The 22,546-nt window shown below is 42.5% G+C and overlaps 1 protein-coding gene across 5 annotated transcripts in view; it reads left to right on the top strand.

Annotated features, from left to right (window-relative positions):
- DYRK1A (dual specificity tyrosine phosphorylation regulated kinase 1A) overlaps positions 1 to 22,546 on the top strand; it is a 150,654-nt gene that overhangs the window by 977 nt on the left and 127,131 nt on the right. For 2 of the 5 annotated variants that reach the window (XM_025379405.1, XM_025379403.1), the window contains exon 1: positions 472 to 1,179. The exons of 2 other annotated variants lie outside the window; for them this stretch is intronic. The gene's annotated coding sequence lies outside the window, so the exon portion shown is untranslated. Of the gene's footprint in view, positions 1 to 471; positions 1,180 to 22,546 lie in introns of those variants that run through there. One more of the 5 variants, XM_025379402.1, reaches the window with a different exon arrangement.

Here is a 22,546-nt window from a genome sequence, read left to right as displayed (position 1 = left end):
GCCGCCTCGCCCCCCCTTCCCCAGTCCCTACCCTCTCTCGGCCTAGCCGTCCCCCTCCTCTCCCCTCCCCCGGGCGAATCACGCGCCCTCCTCTGACACTCGTAGCGGGCCCGAGCTCCGAATTTATCCTTCACGTGACCTGAGGGGGTTGGGTGGTTGGCTGGGGACGGAGGGGGAGACGGAAAGGAGGGAACGGAATCTGCCGTTACCTGAGCAACAGGCCCCGCCCGCCGGATCGGGGCCGGGGGGCGGGAGGAGGACGTCAGCACGTCAGCCGGGGTTTTGCGTTTTGATTGACAGTTGCTATAGCGACCGGGTCGGTCCGTCGCCATTTTGTTGGTTGGTTTTTTTTTAAACCCTTTCGCTTCCCGCCCGAATAATAATAAAAAGCCCCATTGGAGTGAGGCGGGGGTGGCGGCGGCAATCGCGGCGGGGGTATCCGGGGAGACTGCTGCCGTCGCTGCTGCTGATCGCGGCCCAGGTCGGGCTCAGGGAGCGGACACCCCGAGCGGGGGGTGCGGGCGCCGCCGCCGCCGCTTCTGCTGCTGCTGTTCCTGCTGCTGCTGTTGGTGCCGCTGCCGCCGCCGGCGAGCGGGCGGGACCGGTGTGAGTGCGAGTGTGTGCGAGGGAGCGTGTGCGAGGGCGAGTGTGCGCGCGAGTGTGCGGGTGTGTGCGAGTGTCTGTCTGTCTGTCTCTCTGTGCGGGGACTCGGGGGCGGGCGGTTCGGGCTCTCCTGGCGGAGGAGCCGCCGCCGCCGCCCGGGCCCCGGCGCTTCTCGCTGCGCAGGTTCGGAGCGCGCGCCATTTTGTGAGATTTACAAAATCCTCCTCGGGAAGAAGCCGCCGGCAGCAGCCGCCGCTCGGCGCCCGGCCTCGCCGCCGCCGCCCTCTGTGCCGGGCCGGGCCGCGCGGCCCCGCCGCCGGGAATCGGGGCCCGGGGACTGCGGTATTTGCCGGGGAGGGGGCTGTCGCCTCCCCGGCCCCGGGCGCCGCTGGAACCGCGAGCCGAGGAGAGACTGAGCAGGCTGCGGCGCGGCCAGGAGCCGGAGCGCCAGGGGCGGAGAGAGGCGGCCGGGGCGGCGCTGGCTGCGGAGGCCGCGGCGGGAGCGGGAGCGCGGCGCGGGAGCCCGAGGCTGAGACTCACCGGAGGAAGCGGCGCGAGCGCCCCGCCATCGTCCCGGTGAGTGTCCGGCCCGGCCGCGGCCCCGCCCGGCCCGGCGCTCGGCTACCCCGGCGGCCCGCAGCCGGGCCCGAGCCGAGGCCGGCCGGGCGGAGGGAGGGACCTGCCATTTTAGGAGGAGGCGCCGCGGGCCCTGGGCCGGCCGCCGGGGGAGGGAGCCTCAGGCCCGGTCCCAAAGGAGCGGCGGGCGCGAGCGGAGGGAAAGTTGCGGAGGGTGGGAGCGGGGGCCGCGGCCTCCCGGGAGCCGGGGCCTGGGGGGCCGTAGACAGCGCCAGACCTTCACTGGCCGCCCGAGCGAAGGCGTGGAGGTTGTCTTCCTCCTCCTCTTCCTCCTCATCTTCTTCCCCCAGCTCCTCCCTCGTCCCTCCTCTCGGTCCCCACCAGTGTGGGATCCGCCGGGGTGCCTCGCAAGGACAATGCACGGGTTAAGAAAATGGGGCCGGCTGGGCGAGGACGGCGGGGCCGGGCCGGGCGCCGGGGAAGGTCGGGAGCCGCTGCCTCGGCGGCCCTGGGGGTCCGCGCCTGAGCGAGGGGCACTCACTGGTCTCCGATGTTGGGCGGGGAGCGCGAGTGTCCCCGGCGGCTCGGGGTGGAGGGATGACCTGCCCGGCAGCCGGGGGAGTTGGTGGCTGAGGAGAGGTGAATTAGAATGGATACCTGTGTATCGCCACAAAACTTCACGAGTCTATTTATAGGCACAAACCCACTCTCGCTTCGGAGCCACTGAAGCTGCTGAGCAGTTCAGCTCTTGGCGAAAGGCTCCTCCCTAATCTGAAATAGTTAAAAATGGTAAAATTAGTGAGTCAGTGACTTCGGTTCCTTGCCTGTGCCTTAAGCCCAACCCTAGGTGACACGAATCCCGTAATCTAGGCGCAGCGCAGGAATGCCAGCACCATTTGGTTCTTGAATTCCGCCCAAATTGTCAGAAAATACGCCTTAGAATATGGTTTTCACAAGTGCCAGGCGCTGATCTCAGGGTTTTCCGTGGAGCGACCAGCTTGCCCAGCCGGTAGGAACTGTTCCCATTTTACAGATGAGGAGACTGAGCCTGGAGAAGGGGCACTGACTGGTCTGAGGTAATACAGCTGGGACTCCAGGAGCCGGGAAGCTGTAGCCAGTCTGGACTTGTGAATCACTAGGGTGTAACTTATTATTATAAATACTGGCAAATTTTGGAGTGATTCGTGTGTAATGACTCAGGGTTCTAACCTAGAGATTGTGTCCCCGTATGGTTTTTAGCATGGAATTAATAACCTTTGTGGCTTGCCGAGGCCGAAAGGTAAGGTAATGGTAATGAGCCCTCTTAATGAAACTTTTCCGTCCTTTTTTTCCCCCCAAGAAAACTATGTAGTGTGAAAGGAATTAAAAAATACTCCTTGGTGTGTTTCGTACTTCAAACTTAATTTTGATTAAAATCATCTTCTGAGTATTGATGAGTCATAAGAAAGTTTTGTGTGAAGTTATTTTTAGTTATTTTATTCTTTGCTTAAGAGCCTCTGTGACCCCTTTATACTTTGTGTCCAAAGTTAATATATTTAGCATTTTGATTTTGAGGTGTTTTAATAATTCAGTGGAATTACCTTTAGTTTTTGTTTTCTTAAATTTCTCGTATCTTGATCAGTTACTTTAGGAGAATATGGTTATCAAGTAGACTTTTAAAAATGTGAGACTAGAACTAAAGTTTCATGTGCTAAGGTTTTAAACTGCAGAATATCATTTCAAAGCAACTGGTTATGAAAAAAGCTTACTTGATTGTAGTTAAGATTTTTTACGTATACTTCAAGTATCCCAGTACTTCTGGAGGATTTTCCCTGGTATAGCAGTGGTGTTTATGGTAGCTGTCCAAATTTATTTAAGACTTCAAACCATGCTAGAAAGTTAAGGACTCCTGTCAATGTCTACACCTAGTTCTCTTGTAAGACTAGTTGTAAACATTTCATTTTTACCTCAAGACCTCAGAGATCATTAAAGGAGGAAGGATCACCCCTTGTGTTTGCACCACGAAGGCACACTCCTTTTTACCTGGTGGCTGTTGAAGAAAGGTTTGAAGGAATAGACTTGAATGAATGGTAATTATTGGTAGGGATGAGAAATGGACCAGATGACCTAGTGAGATCTTTTGTTATTGTCAGGAATTTGAGATCTAAGTGTAGGATCATCTGTTAAACCTTTTAACGATATTTTGGTGGAACCTATTAGAAACTTAACGCATTATTGTGTACAAGAGATTTAAAAATAAGTCCAGTTTTTTAGAGGCACTAACATTTAAGATAATGTAAAACATTCCATATTAGTGCAATGTCTTGTTAGGGAATGTGGACAGTAAAAACGGCCATTTGTTAAAAGTTTTTTTCCCCTCTAAAATATTGTCTGATGTTTGCTCCTCGGTGTTATTTATGGAGAGTTACTATTATGGAGAGTTACTGTTTATGACTTAAAGATATGGAGGTGGAGAGGCCTAGGTAACTGCAACAAAGTATTTAAATAATTTACTTTAGGTTTTTAGAGTGCTATGAATGTTTATCTGCAAAAGGAAAATTCAAGATACCTTGTTATAAACATGGTATACAGTGACCTTTGGCATGCATTTTGTTTTGTAACTACACAAAGTGTTAATTTGGATTGAATCTTGGTTTTCACTTGAAAACCATTTTTTTTTAAAGAAATAGCTTAGAAATTTAGACTGCCTGGGGTGTTTTCGTGTGTCTGTTTATGGTTGACAGGTATCTAGTTACCAGAAGAAAATGTGGATAGAATTAACTGTACTATAGGCGAGAAGGGAATTGCCTTATATATGCCACTAAACACAAGATTAGAATAAGAGTGGACTTCACTTGTGACTTTCTTGGTATTTGTGATTAGGTGTGTGCCAGTTTGTCTTTGCTTTGGCATTAACTTTCCTCGTATTTCAGAGGGCTTTCACATTTCCTATACACATACAGGAAACAGTTTCACCCCTCTCCAAGAAAAAACTTACGTAAACCCAGCAAAACCCAAAAACTTCCAGAAAGTCTTTATCAAGAACTTAGTTCCTCATCTGCAAAATTGTATTAATCTTATTTTGTAGTAATCATAAGCAGTTATTTAACTGAACTAAGAATCTTTACTTTCTGTTGAGTGTTTTGGTGATTTTACTTCCATATATGTTCGTCTATTTTCTATTTTAAGTAAAGATGTTACTTGAAACTATTAGTTATGTTTCCTGAAACTTGATACTAACAGTTTGCCCTGTGAAAGTGAATTACATGACCAGTATAATAGCATCTTATGTATATATAGTGGTTTCGCCTTTTAAAATACTTTTTACCAGATGGTATCTTGACTGTTGGGCAATTTTCTGATGGCTAGAGAAGTGGTAATTTATAACCCAAAGCTTGTTCAACTTTGGATTAAAAAGTTTGGAGAGTTAAAATTTGTGTTTAATTACTTCGAAAAAACAGCAAATTATGCTCCCAAATGAAGATAGCTTTTTGAAATCTTGCTTTATGTCAGTGCTACAGTGTTAAGCTAGAGTTGTAAAGTTTACCATAGAGTGAAAGTGAAATGTAGACCTCATGTGACTAAAATAATAATTGAAGGTTCATACTGGGTAATTGAAGACAGATTTTATTTCTTAATGTTCTGGCTACAAGCAGTCTTAGTTTGATTTTTGTTTTTTTGTATATGAAAACAAAATGATTTGGAAATATTGCATTGTATAAGCCAGCTAGGTGTTTAAAAAGTTAAGCTTTTGCTTTGGAATCCTACTACCAGAGTACTAAAACGAGTGAGAATTGTTTCTTGGAGATAATACCCTCTATTGAACACCTGAAGTGGTGTGGTTTCTCCTGGGCATATGTTTTGCTAATGCAGAACCATTTTGGTGTCTTGGCAATTGTTTTTTCTAACAGAGCTATGTATCTTTCCTTCTCTTCTAGAAAGAGATATTTAAAAGTTTGTATTACTGTTAAAACTTAAGTTTTGACAAGTTACATACTTTTTTTTTTGGTTTGGGGCAGATGCTCATATCTGATATACAGTGAGTAATAGCTTAAAATGTGTCTTTGTTGTCAGTGAATATCCTTGTTTTATCTCCCCATGTTAGAAAAGTTTGTTTTAATTGATTTTTTGGGGGTGGGGGGAGCCCAGTGAACTGGCTTATCATAGAGTGAAACTGGCTTTCAGCATCAGCTCTATTTTAAATAACATCCCTGTTCATTAAATAACTCCCTAATTTTTCTGAGTGTATAAAATTTCCAATGACAAGATTTGATTTTTTAATTTTTAAAAAAGCGTTCACAAAAAGCTTTTCTGTATTATCTGTATTATTTGATACTATAGAGCCATTTTGGCATCTTGGCAGTTGGTTCTTCTACCAGAGCTATGCGTCTTCTGGGTTTTTCACAAAAGCTTTTGCATGTGCATAAAGTGTTACGGACATGTGTGGTTAAGGCTTGCATCTTGGCATCCATGTATTTGGGTAAAAAGATGCTGGAGGCCAGTCATGGTGGCTCACTCCTGTAATCTCAGCACTTTGGGAGGCCGGGGTGGGCGGATCACTTGAGGCCAGGAGTTCGAGACCAGCCTGGGCAACATGGTGAAACCCTGTCTCAAAAAAAAAAAAAAAAAAAAAAAAAGCCAGGCGTGTTAGTGCGGCCTGTAGTCCAGGAGGCTGAGGTGGGAGGATCACTTGAGCCTGGGAGGTGGGGGTTGCCGTAAGCTGAGATTGTGCCACTGCACTCCAGCCTAGGTGACAGAGCGGGCACTGTCTCAAAAAACAAAACAAAACAAAAAAAACTTGTGACATCTATCTGTCTGCTCGCTATCCAGTTATAGACAGCAGTTGAGGCAGCTTGATACTGTGGAAAGATCCCCTGCCTATGAAACCGTGAACAGAGGCTCCAGTGTCTGGCTGATCTGATTCTCAATAGGTTCTGTTGACTGTGTGACTTTAGGCACAGTGATTTCACCAAACATCAGTTTCCTCATCTGTAAAATGAGGTTGATAGTAATTAGCATAGGAATCTTGTGAAAATTGAGAATTGAGATAATGCATGTACATTTCTTCATGGATTTCTCTCTCCTCCTTTTCGTCTCATCTTTTCATACTCATTCTGTGATTCTGGTATAAATATTTTCTTCTGAGAGGCCTTCCCTAAACCCCAGTCCAGGTAAGCTTCCTTAGCCATGCATTCTTTTTGTGGCCAAGCAGGACCATTTGTTTTTCTTTTGCAACCCTTACTGCAAGTATAATTATTTATATATGTTCTTATATATAATTGTTCATTTAATTTCAGCTTCTCCCTCTCCATTACATTTTAAAGTTCATTTGGACAGGAATAAGTCTTTCCTGATCATGGCTGTAACTCCAGTGCCTGGCACTTAGGGAGTTTAGATTCGTGGAGTGACAGAACGTGGAGCCTGTATGCTGAATACTTTCTGACGACCACTCCTTAGCCCTGTCATCTTGGGCAAAACAGCTTCTCCTCGCTTCAGTATCCTGTATGCCAGATATAGACAGCACTGGCTGCCCTGCCCAGGATTTTGAGAATGTGAAATGAGATACTGTAATGAAGTGCTAAAGTGTAAAATGCCATATAAATATAAAATGGCACAGTAGTAATAATCTCAGTAGTGGGGTTATTCAGTAGGAAGCTCTATTGTGACTTAAAGTATAGAATTTTAGCTTTGCTGAGTTGGTTGGTAGCTAATATTTAATAGTTATGATAAATTTAAGCTTTCTTAAATGTACTAGTTAGAATGTAGATGGGCCTGTTTCTGATTAAATACAGGGGCTTAAACGAGAAGTTTATTTTTCCTTCATAAAACAACAGTATAAATTATCTAAGGCTGATATGGTGACACCATGATATGAGGGAGCTTGGTTCCTTCTGTCTTGTTGCTTTCCTGTGCTTAAGGAGATACCATTTTCTTCATAGTGCAAGGCAGCTTTCCACTACATCCAGAGTCCAGGAATAGGATTTTGGGAAGGCACATTCCATCCCTTTAAAGACAAACCTGGTAGTTGCATACATGACTTTTGTTCATACCCTGTTGGTCATAACTTAGTCATGTGGCCATGTTTAAACACAAAGGAGTGTGGGATATTGGTCTTTGATAGGTGGCTATTTGGCTGAAAATTTGTGTCTCCTGAAGAAGGGGAGAATGGGGGATGATTAAACATTGCCTGTCACACTTTCAGATGTTTTGGGAGAAACTTCCAGAAGTAGACTTTGAAAATACAATGGATTGCACTAGTTAATACGTTTCTGTATTAATCAATTAATCATTAATCATTAATCTTTTAAACTATGTTATGTGAATTCAAATAGGCCATTACGCAAAATATACATAAGTGATCAGATTAGAAAAATGTAGCTATACTTTTAGTAGTGAAGGGATTTTGCGTCTAATAACAATTATTTTACCGATGCTTTATTTTCTGATGGAAACATGGTTCTTGATTGTTGTGCTTGTATCATGTAAACAATATTTGGAATCCGAGCTTTTGTATTTAGTGTTAATAGTCTACTGGACCAACTGTATGTCTTCCTGCTCATACCCTCAGCAAACAGTGCTACAGTAACACTTGTGTGTTGTCAGGATGTCATAAAGTTTTGAGTCACTGAACACTGCAAGAAGGATGATAGCAGAGATACTTAAACATACACTTACTGTCTGTTATCTTCCTCTTTAATTCCTGTGGGTTTGAAAAAGAGAAATATCTAAGATTCCTTTAAACTATACAGTATTATTAGCTCTAGTACAGACTTGGGAAAACTAATAGTTCCCAAACAGTCTTCTGGAGAACTTGTCAAAGTTAAGAGATTTCCAAGCTCAGATGCCTCTCTTTCTGTAGGTTTGGAGTGATGCTCTGGAATCTGCTGTTTTCTTTTTTTATTTTTTATTTTTTATTTTTTTTGAGACAGAGTGTTGCTCTGTCACCCAGGCTGGAGTGCAGTGGTGCAATCTCCGCTCACTGCTAGCTCCACCTCCTGGGTTCACGCCATTCTCCTGCCTCAGCCTCCAGAGGAGCTGGGACTACAGGTACCCGCCACCAGGCCCGGCTAATTTTTTTGTATTTTTAGTAGAGACGGGGTTTCACCATGTTAGCCAGGATGGTCTCAATTTCCTGACCTCGTGATCCGCCCGCCTTGGCCTCCCAAAGTGCTGGGATTACAGGCGTGAGCCTCTGGGCCCTGCCGAAATCTGCTTTCTTACGGACTCCAGGTGATCCTGATGCAGTAGGAACATTTTGAGAAACACCACTACAGTTCATCTCTCACATATTAGAGAAGGAGATGGGTGCAGAGAAGCTCAGTGCCTCAGAATAAGCAGGCCTGGGACTAGCGTTGTTTTTCCTGACTCTTGGTTCTTTGCTCTTTCTACAGAAGAGGGAATAAAGGACAAGGTGTACAGAGTGCAGTGGGATTTTATAGGGATAGTTATCATCTTAAGTATGTGGCTTTTAATGTGGGAACACATGTCTAGTGAATGGTTGGCCCAGTTGTCCTTTTTGCCCTATAGAAAAATAATGAATATTTTAAGGTGAAGTGAATATTTAAAGGTGAGAAGCTGAGGTTTTAAATAAGGTTTTGTTAGTATCAGCACTATTGTGGGCAGTGCATATACAGCATTAGAATAGATGTATAGGAAGCTACTTACTTGACATGATTAGAAGGAACAAAGGTAGTTCTTGTCCTCAAATTACTACTTTCCTTTTAGGTTGCTTGTAATTTTCACTGTTGGAATTCATTTCATTAGATTAAGGTAAAATCTGGATTCCCTAATTTAAAACTTTAAAATTAGAATATTCCTAGAGGAATTTTTTTTTTTTTTTTTTTTGAGATGGAGTTTCACTCTTGTCACCCAGGCTGGAGTGCAATGGCGCGATTTTGGCTCACTGCAACCTCCGCCTTCCAGGTTCCAGCAATTCTCCTGCCTCAGCCTCCTGAGTAGCTGGAATTACAGGTGCCTGCCCATCATGCCCAACTAATTTTTTGTATTTTTAGTAGAGATGGGGTTTCACTATATTGGCCTGGCTGGTCTCCAACTCCTGATGTTGACCTCCTGAAGTGTTGAGATTGTAGGTGTGAGCCACCATGCCCACTCCCTGGAGGAATATTCTTTACCTCGTATGAGGTTAACACTTTATTTTTATCAGTTATTATTATTAGATCTAGCCTGAAAACCTATAGTCCTAATTTGGAACAGGCATGCCTGTTTTTGCACCCAAAAGTTGCCTATTGGCCTGCCAAGCCTCCCTATTCCTGTACGCCTATAAACCTGAAATTACAGGCCCCACAAGCAGACGAGGAGATGAACTGAAGAACGACAGAACGGTGTGGCGGAGAGAAGGAGTCTGAGTGCTGGGGGGAGTTCCACTGGGTGTGGTCAAAGAGGAGATAAGCTGCTTAGTGCAGGTGTCAGTCCAGAAATCAGAACGATGCCTGCCTGCACTAAGAATGTTTTGGAAAGGAGGCAAGAACACGGTACGTGTGCCTTTTACTGAGAAAAATGAAGGGGATGTTTAGGCCAGGTGCAGGGGCTCATGCCTGTAATCCCAGCACTTTGGGAGTCCAAGGCGGGTGAATCACGAGGTCAGGAGTTCGAGACCAACCTGGCTAACATGGTGAAACCCTATCTCTACTACAGATACAAAAATTAGCCAGGTGCAGTGGTGGGCGCCTGTAGTCCCAGCTACTCGGGAGGCGGAGGCAGGATAATTGTTTGAACCCTGGAGGTGGAGCTTGCAGTGAGCTGAGATCGTGCCATTGCACTCCAGCCTGGGTGACAGAGCGAGACTCCGTCTCAAAAAAAAAAAAAAAAAAAAAAGAGTATGTTTAAGAAATGTCTCCTTGTGGTATGGTCATGGGAAGGTTCATGTGAGGATTCTCTGGTGGCCAGAGGTTGGTAGTGTTAGCTGACTTCGAGGGCTTCCTATCACTGAGAGTGTTGGTAATGGCACCGTGGGTAAATCTGCCTAGGACCTACTGCGCTTGATTAACTGTTGGACTAGAGGAAGTGTCCCTGTTTTCTTACTGTCTTATTTGTTAGGGCCCCTATTTTAGCAATCTTATCAAACGTATAAGGTACAGTTCTGATCATCTGGGATATTCTAGTTTTTTTTTTTTTTTTGAGACGGAGTCTCGCTCTGTCACCCAGGCTGGAATGCAGTGGCCGGATCTCAGCTCACTGCAAGCTCCGCCTCCCGGGTTTACGCCATTCTCCTGCCTCAGCCTCCCGAGTAGCTGGGACTACAGGCGCCCGCCACCTCGCCCGGCTAGTTTTTTGTATTTTTAGTAGAGACGGGGTTTCACCATATTAGCCAGGATGGTCTCGATCTCCTGACCTCGTGATCCACCCGTCTCGGCCTCCCAAAGTGCTGGGATTACAGGCTTGAGCCACCGCGCCCGGCCGGGATATTCTAGTTTTTAAAGAGATCTACAAGTAGTATATAGTTTAAAAAAACAAGCTCTGTGGAATGATAGCAGATCATTTCCCCCTTCTCATGTTCTGTAATAATAACTGTTCAGTTTTTCCTATCAGAAATGTATGCATGTGTATACACACAATTATATATGTTATACTTGTAATACGTATTGTGTTAGAAAACTATGATCCCATTATTTTTAAGTGTGTAGACATTAGGTGTGTGTGTATGTGTATGTGTATGTGTGTAGGTACACAGTGTCTGTGTACTTAAAACCCAAACCAAATGGGATCATACATACTAAACACACAGTTTTGCACCTTAAGCTTGCTATTTATTTATTTATTTAGTTTTTGAGATAGAGTCTTGCTCTGTCGCTCAGGCTGGAATGCAGTGGCATGATCTTGGCTCATTGCAGGCTCCGCCTCCTGGGTTCACACCATTCTCCTGCCTCAGCCTCCCAAGTAGCTGGGACTACAGGCGCCTGCCACCACGCCTGGCTAATTTTTCATATTTTTAGTAGAGATGGGGTTTCACCATGTTAGGATGGTCTCGATCTCCTGACCTCGTGATCCACCCACCTCAGCCTCCCAAAGTGCTGGGATTACAGGTGTGAGCCTCCGCGCCCAGGCAGCAATTTTTTTTTTTTTTTACTAGACCTGTCTTAGAAATCTTTCCTTGTTAGCTCACAGAGCTCCCATTTTTTAAATTTGGCACGGGGTCTCACTGTTGCTGAGGCTGAAGTGCAGTGGCATGATCATAGTTCACTGCAGCCTTGACCTCCTGGGTTCAAGCAATCCTCTCACCTTAGCCTCCTGAGTAGCTGAGATTATAGGTATGCACCACCACGCCTAGCTAATTTTTAAATTTTTTGTGGAGACATAGTCTTGCTATGTTGCCTGGGCTGGTCTTGAACTCCTGGCCTCAGTGAACCTCCCGTCTTGTCCTCTCAGTGCAGGTGTGAGCCACTGTGCCCAACCCCTTTTGTTTTTAATGGTCGGAAAGTATTCTGTTTTATGGATGTCCCTCTGTTTAGTCAGACTGCATTAAAGGACATTTTAGTTCATATTTTTGCTCTTTTAAACAATGCTGGTATGTACTTCCTTGCATATATAGTTGTGTTCTGTGAGTATTGGCCATAGGATGTCTATTTATAAGGAAAGTGGCTGGTTCACCAGGTATATGCATATTTGAATATGTATTGTCATATTATCTTCCAGAAAGTGATAGTAGTTTATGCTTTCACCAGCAGTGTCTGAGACTGTATAGTTTCTAAAATCTCACCAACACTGTTGTTATCTTAGATTTTTGTGAATGTAATAGGTGAATAATGATGTCTAGTTGTTTGGATTTGCATTTCTTTAATTATGACTGAGTTTGAACACCTTAAGTTGTACTATAAGATTTTTATTTTAAATAACAAAATAATTCACTTTTCATCAGATATATGCTATAGTTAAAATATTTTCTGGGGCCAGGCGCGGTGGCTCACGCCTGTAATCCCAGCACTTTGGGAGGCCGGGGGGACGGATCACCTGAGGTCGGGAGTTCCAGACCGCTGTGACCGACATGGAGAAACCCCGTCTCTACTAAAAATACAGAATCAGCCGGGTGTGGTGGCATATGCCTGTAATCCCAGCTACTCGGGAGGCTGAGGCAGGAGAATCACTTGAACCCGGGCAGTGGAAGTGGCGTTAAGCCAGAGATCACGCCATTGCACTCCAGCCTGGGCAACAAGAGCGAAACTCCATCTAAAAAAAAAAAAAAAAAAGTATTTTCTGGATTCCCTTTATTTCTTTACTCTGTTGATTGAATAACCGATGTTTTGATAAATTGTAAATGCCTATAGAAAAGGGGGCTTTTGTTCTTCAATTGAGTAAATATTTGCACATCCTCTCTATGAGATATGAGTCGTGGTAGAAACTTTTGATTACAAAAGTGAATAAGATTTGGTTACATCTGCTTTTAATGTTGAGATAGGTGTGTGAATACAGGAAAACTTGAACACAGATAATAAGACCATGGCTGTTAACAGTTAGAGGGGTTGACATGTGGAGAGCTAGAAGAGTACAGGAAGTAAGACAATTATGGGGATTCGAGTGTGCATTGTAGAGGAGATGGGACTGAGTCTTCATCTTGAAGAGTGAATAGGCTTTCTATGGTGGAACCTGGGGACTTGACAGTCTACTGGAGGAAGTCATGTGGGCAACCAGTGGTGGTGGAAAATGATGGTGACTTTGAAGAATGACAGAGTCATATGCCTCGGACATCAGATGAGGGAGAGAGGGAGGGAGAGTGAGTTTGGTATGCTCAGGAAGTGAAGGGGACACTTGTGGACATGAGAGTGGTGTTGAGTCTTAAATATTATGAAGAATTTGAATTTGGGACGATTGAAGGTTTTTCAGCAGGGATTAGGACAGATCTGTGGGTTAGGGGGAGGTGACACTGTAAGAAGGAGGGTTTGAAAGTCACGACCATTCTAGATGTATAGGCATGAGGGAATACGAAGAGGTGAAAAGTAGAAGACAGATGGGAAAACCTTAAAAATATTCTTAATTATACTTTAATTTCCAACAGACCAAAGTGAGTAATTCTGGATTCAAACAGCAGTATGGCCAAGTTTTTGGAGATAGGAAAAAGAGTGTTAAGCTTTGTTGGCAGTATAGTAAAAGGTTCTAGGAATGCAGTGATTGGTTTAGGGGGACATGGAGAATATGGCCTACTGAGGACTTGAAGGAGCTGTTGAGGAACTGAAGATAGAATTATTACTGTAGTTCAGACCTTACATTAGGAACAGGTGGAAATAATTTGCAGCACCATTAAATATGATCTAAAAATTGGGGCAGTGGGAGAAGGCAATGTTTGAAGCCTTGAATCTGTAAGGAAAAAGTTGTATCATAATTCATGGTTTGGAAAAGTAGAAGTACTGAGCATGTGAGCAATTTCATTTTTTCTGAGCGACTTAGTATTTGCCTGAAAAAAATCTCATTATTCTGTTTATTTTTACATGTGTCCTAATTGGAAGATGGTTATTTAAAAAGCATTTATCTTGTAGAGTGATTTAACTATTTCTTGAGCACCTGCTGGTGCCAAATATAGAACCTGGGACCTGGGAATCAGTGCTGAAACAAAGGCCACTCCTGTCCTCGCTGTCACTGATGTTATGTTCTGGCTGGGAGAATCTTTTAAGAGTTCTTGAGTAGGCCTAAGGACTTAGTCTAGAATAGACATCAGTTAAATTTTCCGTAAAGCGAACATAGAGTCTATAAAATGGAATAATTTTTGGTGTTGCTTTTTGAAGGTCAAAAAACTTTTGTTTCATTTTAGAGTCCTTTGGACAGTTAATTTTGACTTAAAAGTTTGGATAGAAATAGGACTCTATTTAAGACAAATACTGTCTTTAAGACAAATACTGTCTGTTGAAAAATTTATTCTGATTTGGTTATTTTCCCTTGAAAAGAACAACTGTTATCACAGTGGCGTTTTTTAGTTTATCTTTATTACATCGGATGTTCGTTGTTAAGAGACATTGTTTCTGTGGTATAAAAGATTGTTTTGTAAAAGTTTGTCGAAACAACAATGGTAAGAAAACTAATAGGATCTCATTGAGTATTTTACAGTTTAATTTTTTTTTTTTGTATTTCCTTATTGTTCTGTAGTACAATTTAAAACATCGGTAAAGGTAGGTAAATTTTCCTAGGAATTGGCCTGAAGGCCCACAGTTACTCAGCAATATTAGAGACAGCTATGCAAAGGGAGAAGCCAGGCGTTTTAAGATTCATGGGAGACAGTTTATAGGAAGGCTGTTTGCTGAATAAGACAAAGATACAGACATGCAAAGTAAAGGATGTGGGCCTATAGGGAAGGTCAAAAAATAAGGAAGGTTCACTTGAGTGAGCAGAAATGGAAGAGGGATTTAAGCAAATAGATGAACGAGAATTCTCTCTTAAAAAAAAAAAAAAAACCTACAAAATTCTTTAATGGTTTATTATGACTTTTGGGGTAAAGACCACACTAGTCATAGAACCTGTAAGCCCTGCCACCTGAACAATCTGGCTCCGGCTTACTTACTGCCTCTTCTCACCAGTCTCTGGATCATGTGACTGTACTGGCTCCTGGGTTTTGCATGTGCTGCTTCCTTGGCTTGGGATCATCACTTCTATCAGCTCTTCTATCCCTTCTGTCAGCTCTTCGTTTTTAAAATCTCATGTCTCCTTGTAGTCTTCCTTCATAACTCTTATTACAGCTGATAATTTTTTAGTGCTTGTTTGATTAATGCCCTCCAGAGATCAGGGACAGTAGTGTTTTGCTCTCTCTTGCAATCTCAGGGGTTGGCAGGGTGCTTGGCACATAGTAAACACTATATAAACATTTGTTGAATGAATCAGTGAACTACATGTTTTGGTCTTTACTAGTTGGTCTCAAGGACCAAAAACCTACAGTAGGAAGATGTTTGTGCACTTGGAGTAAGAGATGAGCAGGAAAGATGGGAGCTTTGAGGACAAAGGAAAAGGTGAAGTTTTTTAAAGATAGGATTAGAAAGCTCTGTGTAGTCAGGAGAAAGAGAATTATTCATGGAATAACTCAACAAATGCGTATGAAATGCCTACTGTGTATTGAGAACTAGATACTGGAAATGTGGAGTGGAAACATTCTGCCTTCTATATTAAAGGGGTGTACAATTGTAGTAGTTTACTGAAATGGGGACAGTCCTTAGTGGTCGTTTGGAGCAGGTGTAAGTTGTGGAGAGGAATCAGCCTGGATCAGGATATTCTTCACTGTTCTAGCCGACACAGTGAAGTTCATTCAGCAGTTATATCTGGAATTGGAATGTAGCTGTGGCATTTGTAGTAGCTTTCAGGTGCATGTTGAATATAAGTGCTATAGCCAGGTGTGGTGGTGCACAGTCCAGCTACTGAGGAGCCTGAGGCAGGAGGATCGCTTGATTCTGGGAGGTTGAGGCTGCAGTGAGCTGAGTTTGTGCCACTGTACTCCAGCCTGAGTGAGTACACCCAGAGTGAGACCCTGACTCAAAAACAAAAACAACAACAAAAATCACTGTAGCCTTGATTTTTTTGTTTAAAGACAGAATAGTTAAGAAAGTTCATTTGGATTCTTTTTGGCTTTAACTTCTACTTCAAGTTTGGACAACAGAACAAGAATGAGGAAAAGTTTGTAGTATGTACAGATTTTCAAAAGAATGAGTTGTTTAGTTAGAAAATTGAAGCTGTTGATCTTGTCAGGTGAATGAGCTTTCTTAAAGCTTATAAGGCATATGTTTGAATATAGTTTTGTAAACTGTATTCAAGTTTTGTAGTCACTTTTTCAGTGACTAGTTTCTGTAGTAAATATTCGGAAAATCTAATCATCACATAATTCTTGCAGGTTTGTGCCTGGCTCCATGCTAGGCTCTCGGGACGTAATAGTGAATCAGATGGATATTCGGGGTTCCTGCCCTCATGAAGCTTTCTTTTTCTTTTCTTTTTTTTTCTTTTAATAATTACTTTTTTTTTTTTTTTTTTTTTTAAAGTAGTGATGGGGATCTCACTTTGTTGCCCAGGCTGGTCCAGATTCCTGGGCTCAAGTGTTCCTCCTGCCTCAGCCTCATGAAGTGTAAGCTACTGTGCCTAGCAGTTGAAGCTTTCAGTTAGTCAGAACTCCCTGGAGTTGAGTGTAAAGGAAATCCTGGCTTGTGGATTGGATGAGCAGTTTTATTGATTTACTTATTTATTTATAACTTCTTGAACTTAGTTTTGGGGGCACCATTTTAGACTACTTTAAACTACTTGTTGCTTTATTTCTGGTAACATAGGGAGTGTGGGATCACACTTATTTTACCAGGGTAAAATAAAAACTTGGATTCAACCTTTTGGCATATTATTTTTTAAAAAAGGTATTCTTGTAAATCTGAGTTTCTTCTCTTAAAAAGTAAGCTACTATTTAGTGATGGTAACAATAGCTACTATTAATCAGTTACCTGCCGCAGACCAGCCACTGGCCTACTGAATGAATAACTTTATTATTAGTTATTTTAATATACGTAGAAAGTGATTGGTATTATCCCTGTTATATAAGTTGCAAGGAAGTAAACCATAGTAGGTATTATATGCCACCTCCAGATAATAAAAAGCCTGAACAGTTAAGTGCCCAATAGTTGAACATTTAGAGAAAAAGAAGAGTTTCTGTAACCCATTAACTGAAGAAATAGATAAAAGTTCTGGCATGCTGGGATTGATACCTTGTGCTATTGGTTCATTAGTTTTTTTTTGGATTATAAACAAAATAATCTAACACCTTTCTGTGTTTGGGAAATTCTTTATCTTAGGAGTCTTTGTGGGAGGGAGAGGGATCTCCACCATTAAGAAAGCTAATTGTTCACTTTCCCTACCACTTTTGCAGTTAGGATGCAATCCTGTGGCCTCCATGACTGACTGTGCTTGACTACCTCAGAGGCCAGTGATTTGCAGAAGCGGGCAGTATGTAGACTCTGTATTCTCTATTCGAGGATGGATGAGGATGGGATAGCAGCTTTATCTTTTCCATAGGCAGCAGTGACTGAGATTGCTGTTGCAACACTTAATGCCTGGTGTTGGTGTTAGTATAAGTTGCAGTGCCTGAGTCTCGTTTGGTCTTCACTGGACCATATCTGTGGGTTTGAATTTTGGATGTTCTTGACTATGTACTTTCCAGCCTGGTCCCCATGGGGTTTTCTGTGAGTTGCCTAATACGCTTTAATAACTTCTTTCAGCTTAAACAAAGCCAGAGCCAGTTTCTTTGTTTGCAACTAAGAATCTTTACTTGGAAGATGCTAATTAAGACAATAGACAATTCCAGGGAACTCTCCTGGGTCAGGTTTACCTGCATGTAGATTAGAATTTACTAATGAGAAGAGTTCACAGCATATATTAAGTGAAATACTTAGAAACCTGTTTATTGATTTAATTATTTGGTTGAATTTGAGTGCCTCTTCTTGGCCGGGATATGTTTTAGGTGTTAAGGATACAAGAGTAACAAGATTGAAAAGGTCCCTGCACTCACAGAGCTTATGTTCCATTTTAAGATGTGGAATAAACAAGCAAATAACATAATTACAAAAAGTGATAAATGCCGTGAAAAAAATAAAGATGGGGTGATGTGATAGGTATGGGGGTGTGTGTGTGTGTAGGAGTTGTATCTTAGTGTAAAACATTTAGTTTAAACTTCAGTGTCAGGAATCATGACCTCTGCTTTTGACTATTCTGAATTTGCCTTCCTACTGTAAACATCTAGAAAACTGGACAAAACACAGGGAACAACTGTTTTCAGATGGCAGATAATAGGCAGCACAGAACTGTGATCCCTGACAGATGGGAACCAAGTGAGATGGGCCCTGTGATAGCCGGTTTTCTGCTTGAAGGCACTTTTCACACCTCAGTGCAGGAAGGGGATCCCAGATAAAGCCATGTGGCTCCACTGAGTTGAGAAAACAAGGATTGGAGTTAGGGGTAACCAAGGGTGGTTGTCATTTGAGGAGCAGAGTTCCAGAGAGGAGGGAGCTATGCTGAGAGAGAGTTCCAGAAAGGAGGGGGCTATGCTGAGAGAGAGAGTTCCAGAAAGGAGGGGGCTACGCTGAGAGAGAGAGTTCCAGAGAGGAGGGGGCTACGCTGAGAGAGAGAGTTCCAGAGAGGAGGGGCTACGCTGACAGTTCTTACACATCTACTTAGTGGTCCCCTGAAGTGTTTGATTGTACATGTATAAGGTGAAGTTTCACAAAAGAACAATTTCTGGGGGAGCTGTAAGCAGAAGAAATCTCAGAATTTACAGAGGGCTGAGAATTATTTGAGTACCTTATAACCAGAGTGGAAATGCAGGATTCATTGAGACCCCGGAAGAGTTATGTCTTAATAGTGGGGCTAACCTAGTCCTGAAGTAGAGACTCCTAACTTTGCCTGAAAAAAGCTTAAAAGCAAGCCTTGAAAGAAGCAAACTAATCTGAAACTAATGTAATTGCCTGTTACGCTCTGTCGCCCAGGCTGGAGTGCAGTGGCGCGGTCTGCAAGCTCTGCCTCCTGAGTTCACGCCATTCTCCTGCCTCAGCTTCCCGAGTAGTTGGGACTACAAGTGCCTGCCACCACGCCAGGCTAATTTTTTGTATTTTTAGTAAAGACGGGGTTTCACCATGTTAGCCAGGATGGTCTCGATCTCCTGATCTTGTGATCCACCCGCCTTGGCCTCCCAAAGTGCTGGGATTACAGGCGTTAGCCACCGTGCCTGGCCTACGTTGCCCACCATTCTTTAAAGGAATATAACAGATCCCAATATTAACCATGTTAAATGTCCAGCATGCAATCAGAGATTACTAAATGTGTAAAGAAGCAGGTTAACGTGACTCATAGGAGATCAAGCAGTTGAAACCTAGAGCTCACATAGATGTTAGGGTTGATAGACAAGGATATTAAAACAGTTATTGTAACTGTATTTCATATGTTCTGAAAGTTTGGCAGAAACGTGGAAGGTATACAAAAGATGCAGATCAAACTTTTAGCAGCAAAAATTATGTGATATGAAAAATATACTGGAGTACACTAATGGTATTTTAGACATTTAGAAGAAAAGATTAGTGAACTTGAAGACATAGAAGAGAAAATTTAGTCAATAGAAATATTAATGACAGGTAATGGAATTAGCAGACAAGGTTGTTAAAATGGCTGTCATAAAATGCAGGATCAGATTGTGGTTAATGTTGACATCTTGGATGTGAGGTTTGCTTAAGAATAATTGTGACAAGCAGAAGTTGGCTTCATGCATACATCTACATGAAGTTAGAGTAGTTGAAAATCAGCATTTGAGCAGAGCAGGGTAGAAGAACTTTATTATGCAGCAGTATATCTCTTGCTAAATGACAATATCACCACAGAGTTAGTAGCTTAAAACATATACTTCCATTTATTATCTCAGTTTCTGTGGGTCAGATGTCTGAGCACAGTTCAGCTGAGTCCACTGCTTTAGGGTCTTAGAAGGCTGTAAAGATGTTGGCTGAGCCTGTGGTCTCATTTGAGACTTAACCGCAAAAAGATCTCGTCTAAGCTCATATGGTTGTTGGCAGGATTCTGTTCTTTGTACACTGTCAGACTGAGGGCCTCAGTTTCTTGCTGTCAGTCAGCAAACATCTGCCATCAGTTTATTGCCATGTGGTCCTTTCTGACACGCCCACTTAATTTGCAAAGCCAGTGAAGGAGAGTCACCTTGCAAGAGGTGTACATCTTATGTGTCATAACCGTGGATGTGACATCCCATTACCTTTGTTGTATTCTCTTGCTTAAAAACAAGTCACAGGTACTGCCCACACTCAGAGGGAATGGTCTGCACAGGATGTGAACACTAGGAGGTGGGATCATGGGAGCCACCTTAGAGTCTGTCCATCAAAGTTCTCTGAACTTTGCTTTCTCATCGCTTCATGACTTGTTTCACTGGAATTTTAGAGCTATTAGGCTTTATTGCTTTAAGAAAGCACTTTTAGTGTTACCATACCATGTTCTTCTTGTTAATGGAGAAATTAGTCTGAAAGATTTTCCCTCTGTTTCTGCTCTTCTTCTCTAATATTTGCTCTGCAGACCACTCCTCCTTGAGATGGTATGAAGGAAATAAGCCTGGGGAAAATTACCTTCTTGGAGATTGACAGCTCACATTAGCATATTGTAGGAAACCTTTGTACCCGTTAACATAGTTAGGGCAATCTTTATTAAGCTTTCCCTGAGCACTTTATAAAAATACGCATACCACTAGCCAGTAAGGTATTGTTTTCATTTAACCTATGATGAAACAAGCTTAGAGGTGAACTAATTTTCCCATTTTAAATGGGAAGTGGTTGATAGGGTAGGATTCAAATCAGGCCTTAGTTTCCACTCTTAGTTTTTATTCTGTATTGCTCTGTGTTATTATGGTGAGTTGTATAGTTATTTCACTATATATTAATGTTGCAATGTTATACTAATAGAAATAAAGTGCACAATAAATGTAGTGCGCTTGAATCATCCCAAAACCATCTCTCCACTCCCAACCCCCACCCTGCCCTTTGAAAAATTGTCTTCCACGAAACTGGTCCCTGGTGCCAAAAAGGTCAGAGATCTCTGCTGTAGAGCAATACTTGTCAAACTTTCTCATGTTGGGGCCTTCATGGATGAAATTGAAGACACGGTTTTGGGTATCCTGAGGGTTTTAGGGGATCTTGGCACATCTGAAACATCTGTGGTGCTGTGTGCCACACACACCAGTTGGCAAGCTCTGCCCTATAGGTAATCATTTTTTCCTCAATTCTTTTTAGCTGCTGCTTCAATTTGCCTTTCTGTTCTGAACAGTGTGCTTATTGTATCAGGATGCTTTTGGATGCAGCTATTGAACCTGACCCATACTGGCTTAAAATAAGAGGACTTAACTCACAATTAGAAGTCCAGGAGATAGGCTCAGGGGCTAATTGATTTGGTAGCACAGTGATGTCTTCAGGGCCCCAGGTTTTCTCATTTCCCTCTTTAGTCACTGGCAGGCGCTATCCTCAGATTATCAGATGGCAGTGTCAGGAGTTGGATTCAGATGCAACAATGTCCATGGGAAGAAGGGAAAATTATTTTTCTTGTAGCTGGATAAGAATGTGGAACCTTGGCCTAGGAACACGCCCTGGATTCAAGAAACACTAGAAAGGGAAATGGGATTACACTTAAACCAGTTAGGCTCACTCCTGGCACTGGGCACACTCTCCTTGAGCTCATGCCTAAATGGAGGTGGATGTGCAAGTGAATTCTGAGCAAAATTAGCTTCTGTTACAAAGAAGGGGAATTTGGAGGCTGGGTAGGCAACCCTGGCCCTGTTTTTGTATTTAACTTAAGATTTAAGACATTATTTGTTGATTTTATTTAAGGTCGATCACTATTTAACTTTAAGCCACCTATCACACTTTTTTCTTCCAGCTACTGATTATAGTTATATAATCTTTTTTGGTAAAATCAATATTCCATGCTTAATTATAACTAGGTTTTGTTCACCATAAACCAGATTCTGTGCTGTGACTACATTTTCCACCTTGTATAATCTTGTTTTTCTAAGAGTTAACAATTGTATTTTCATTCACTTTGTTTTCTAGTACTTGTAAGTTTTCTTTTTAGTAGACACTCAATGTAGTTTTTGGTACAATCAAAAATATCCTACAGTTGTTTTTTGTTCCCTCTTAAGAACCATCTCATAGAGCCTCAGTCACATTGCTTCTCTATGAAATTCTTGCTCTCTGGACCTAATAGGATCCATTTTGCATATTTTCCAGCATAGTTGGATCTCCTGTTTCCTGACTCTCTGGCCATGATCGTTTCTGTTTTTATCCTTCATTTTGCTGGAGAACATCTTTCAGTAGTTCCTGAGAAAAGGGTACATGGGAGGCTAATTTTTTGAGATATTGTCAGAAAATATCTTTAATCTGCTTTCATTTTTAAAAGTTATGACTGGGTATAGAATTGCAGTTTGAAAGCAATTTTTACTGAGAATTCTGTGTGTGTGGCTTCTTATTCTTCATGTATAGAATTGCAGTTTAAATGTAATTTTTACTGAGAATTCTGTGTGTGTGGCTTCATGGTATTCTAGCTTCATATAGCAGGTATAGTTTGTAGTTTGGATTTCATTAAAAAGAAAACACAACACTGTGGAAAAGGCAGAAAATATAATGAGCTCCTTGTATCCATCATTCAAATTCATCATGTATTAACTCATGATCTCCTTATCAATGTCTGTGTTTTTATCTCTCCCTCTTCCCTCTGTGACCTCCTCATAAATATCTATGTTTTTATCTGTCCCTCTTCCCTTTGATTTTTTAAAATTTTTTTTTTAATTTTTGGACTCTTGCCCAGGAGTGCAGTGGTCATGGCATACAGCAGTTTTGACCTCCCTGGGCTCAGGTGATCCTGCCACCTCAGCCTCGCAAATAGCCTCCCT

Source organism: Theropithecus gelada, chromosome 3, assembly GCF_003255815.1.
Source record: "Theropithecus gelada isolate Dixy chromosome 3, Tgel_1.0, whole genome shotgun sequence".
Classification (NCBI taxonomy): Eukaryota; Metazoa; Chordata; class Mammalia; order Primates; family Cercopithecidae; genus Theropithecus; species Theropithecus gelada.
This window is presented reverse-complemented; position numbering and strand designations above follow the sequence as displayed.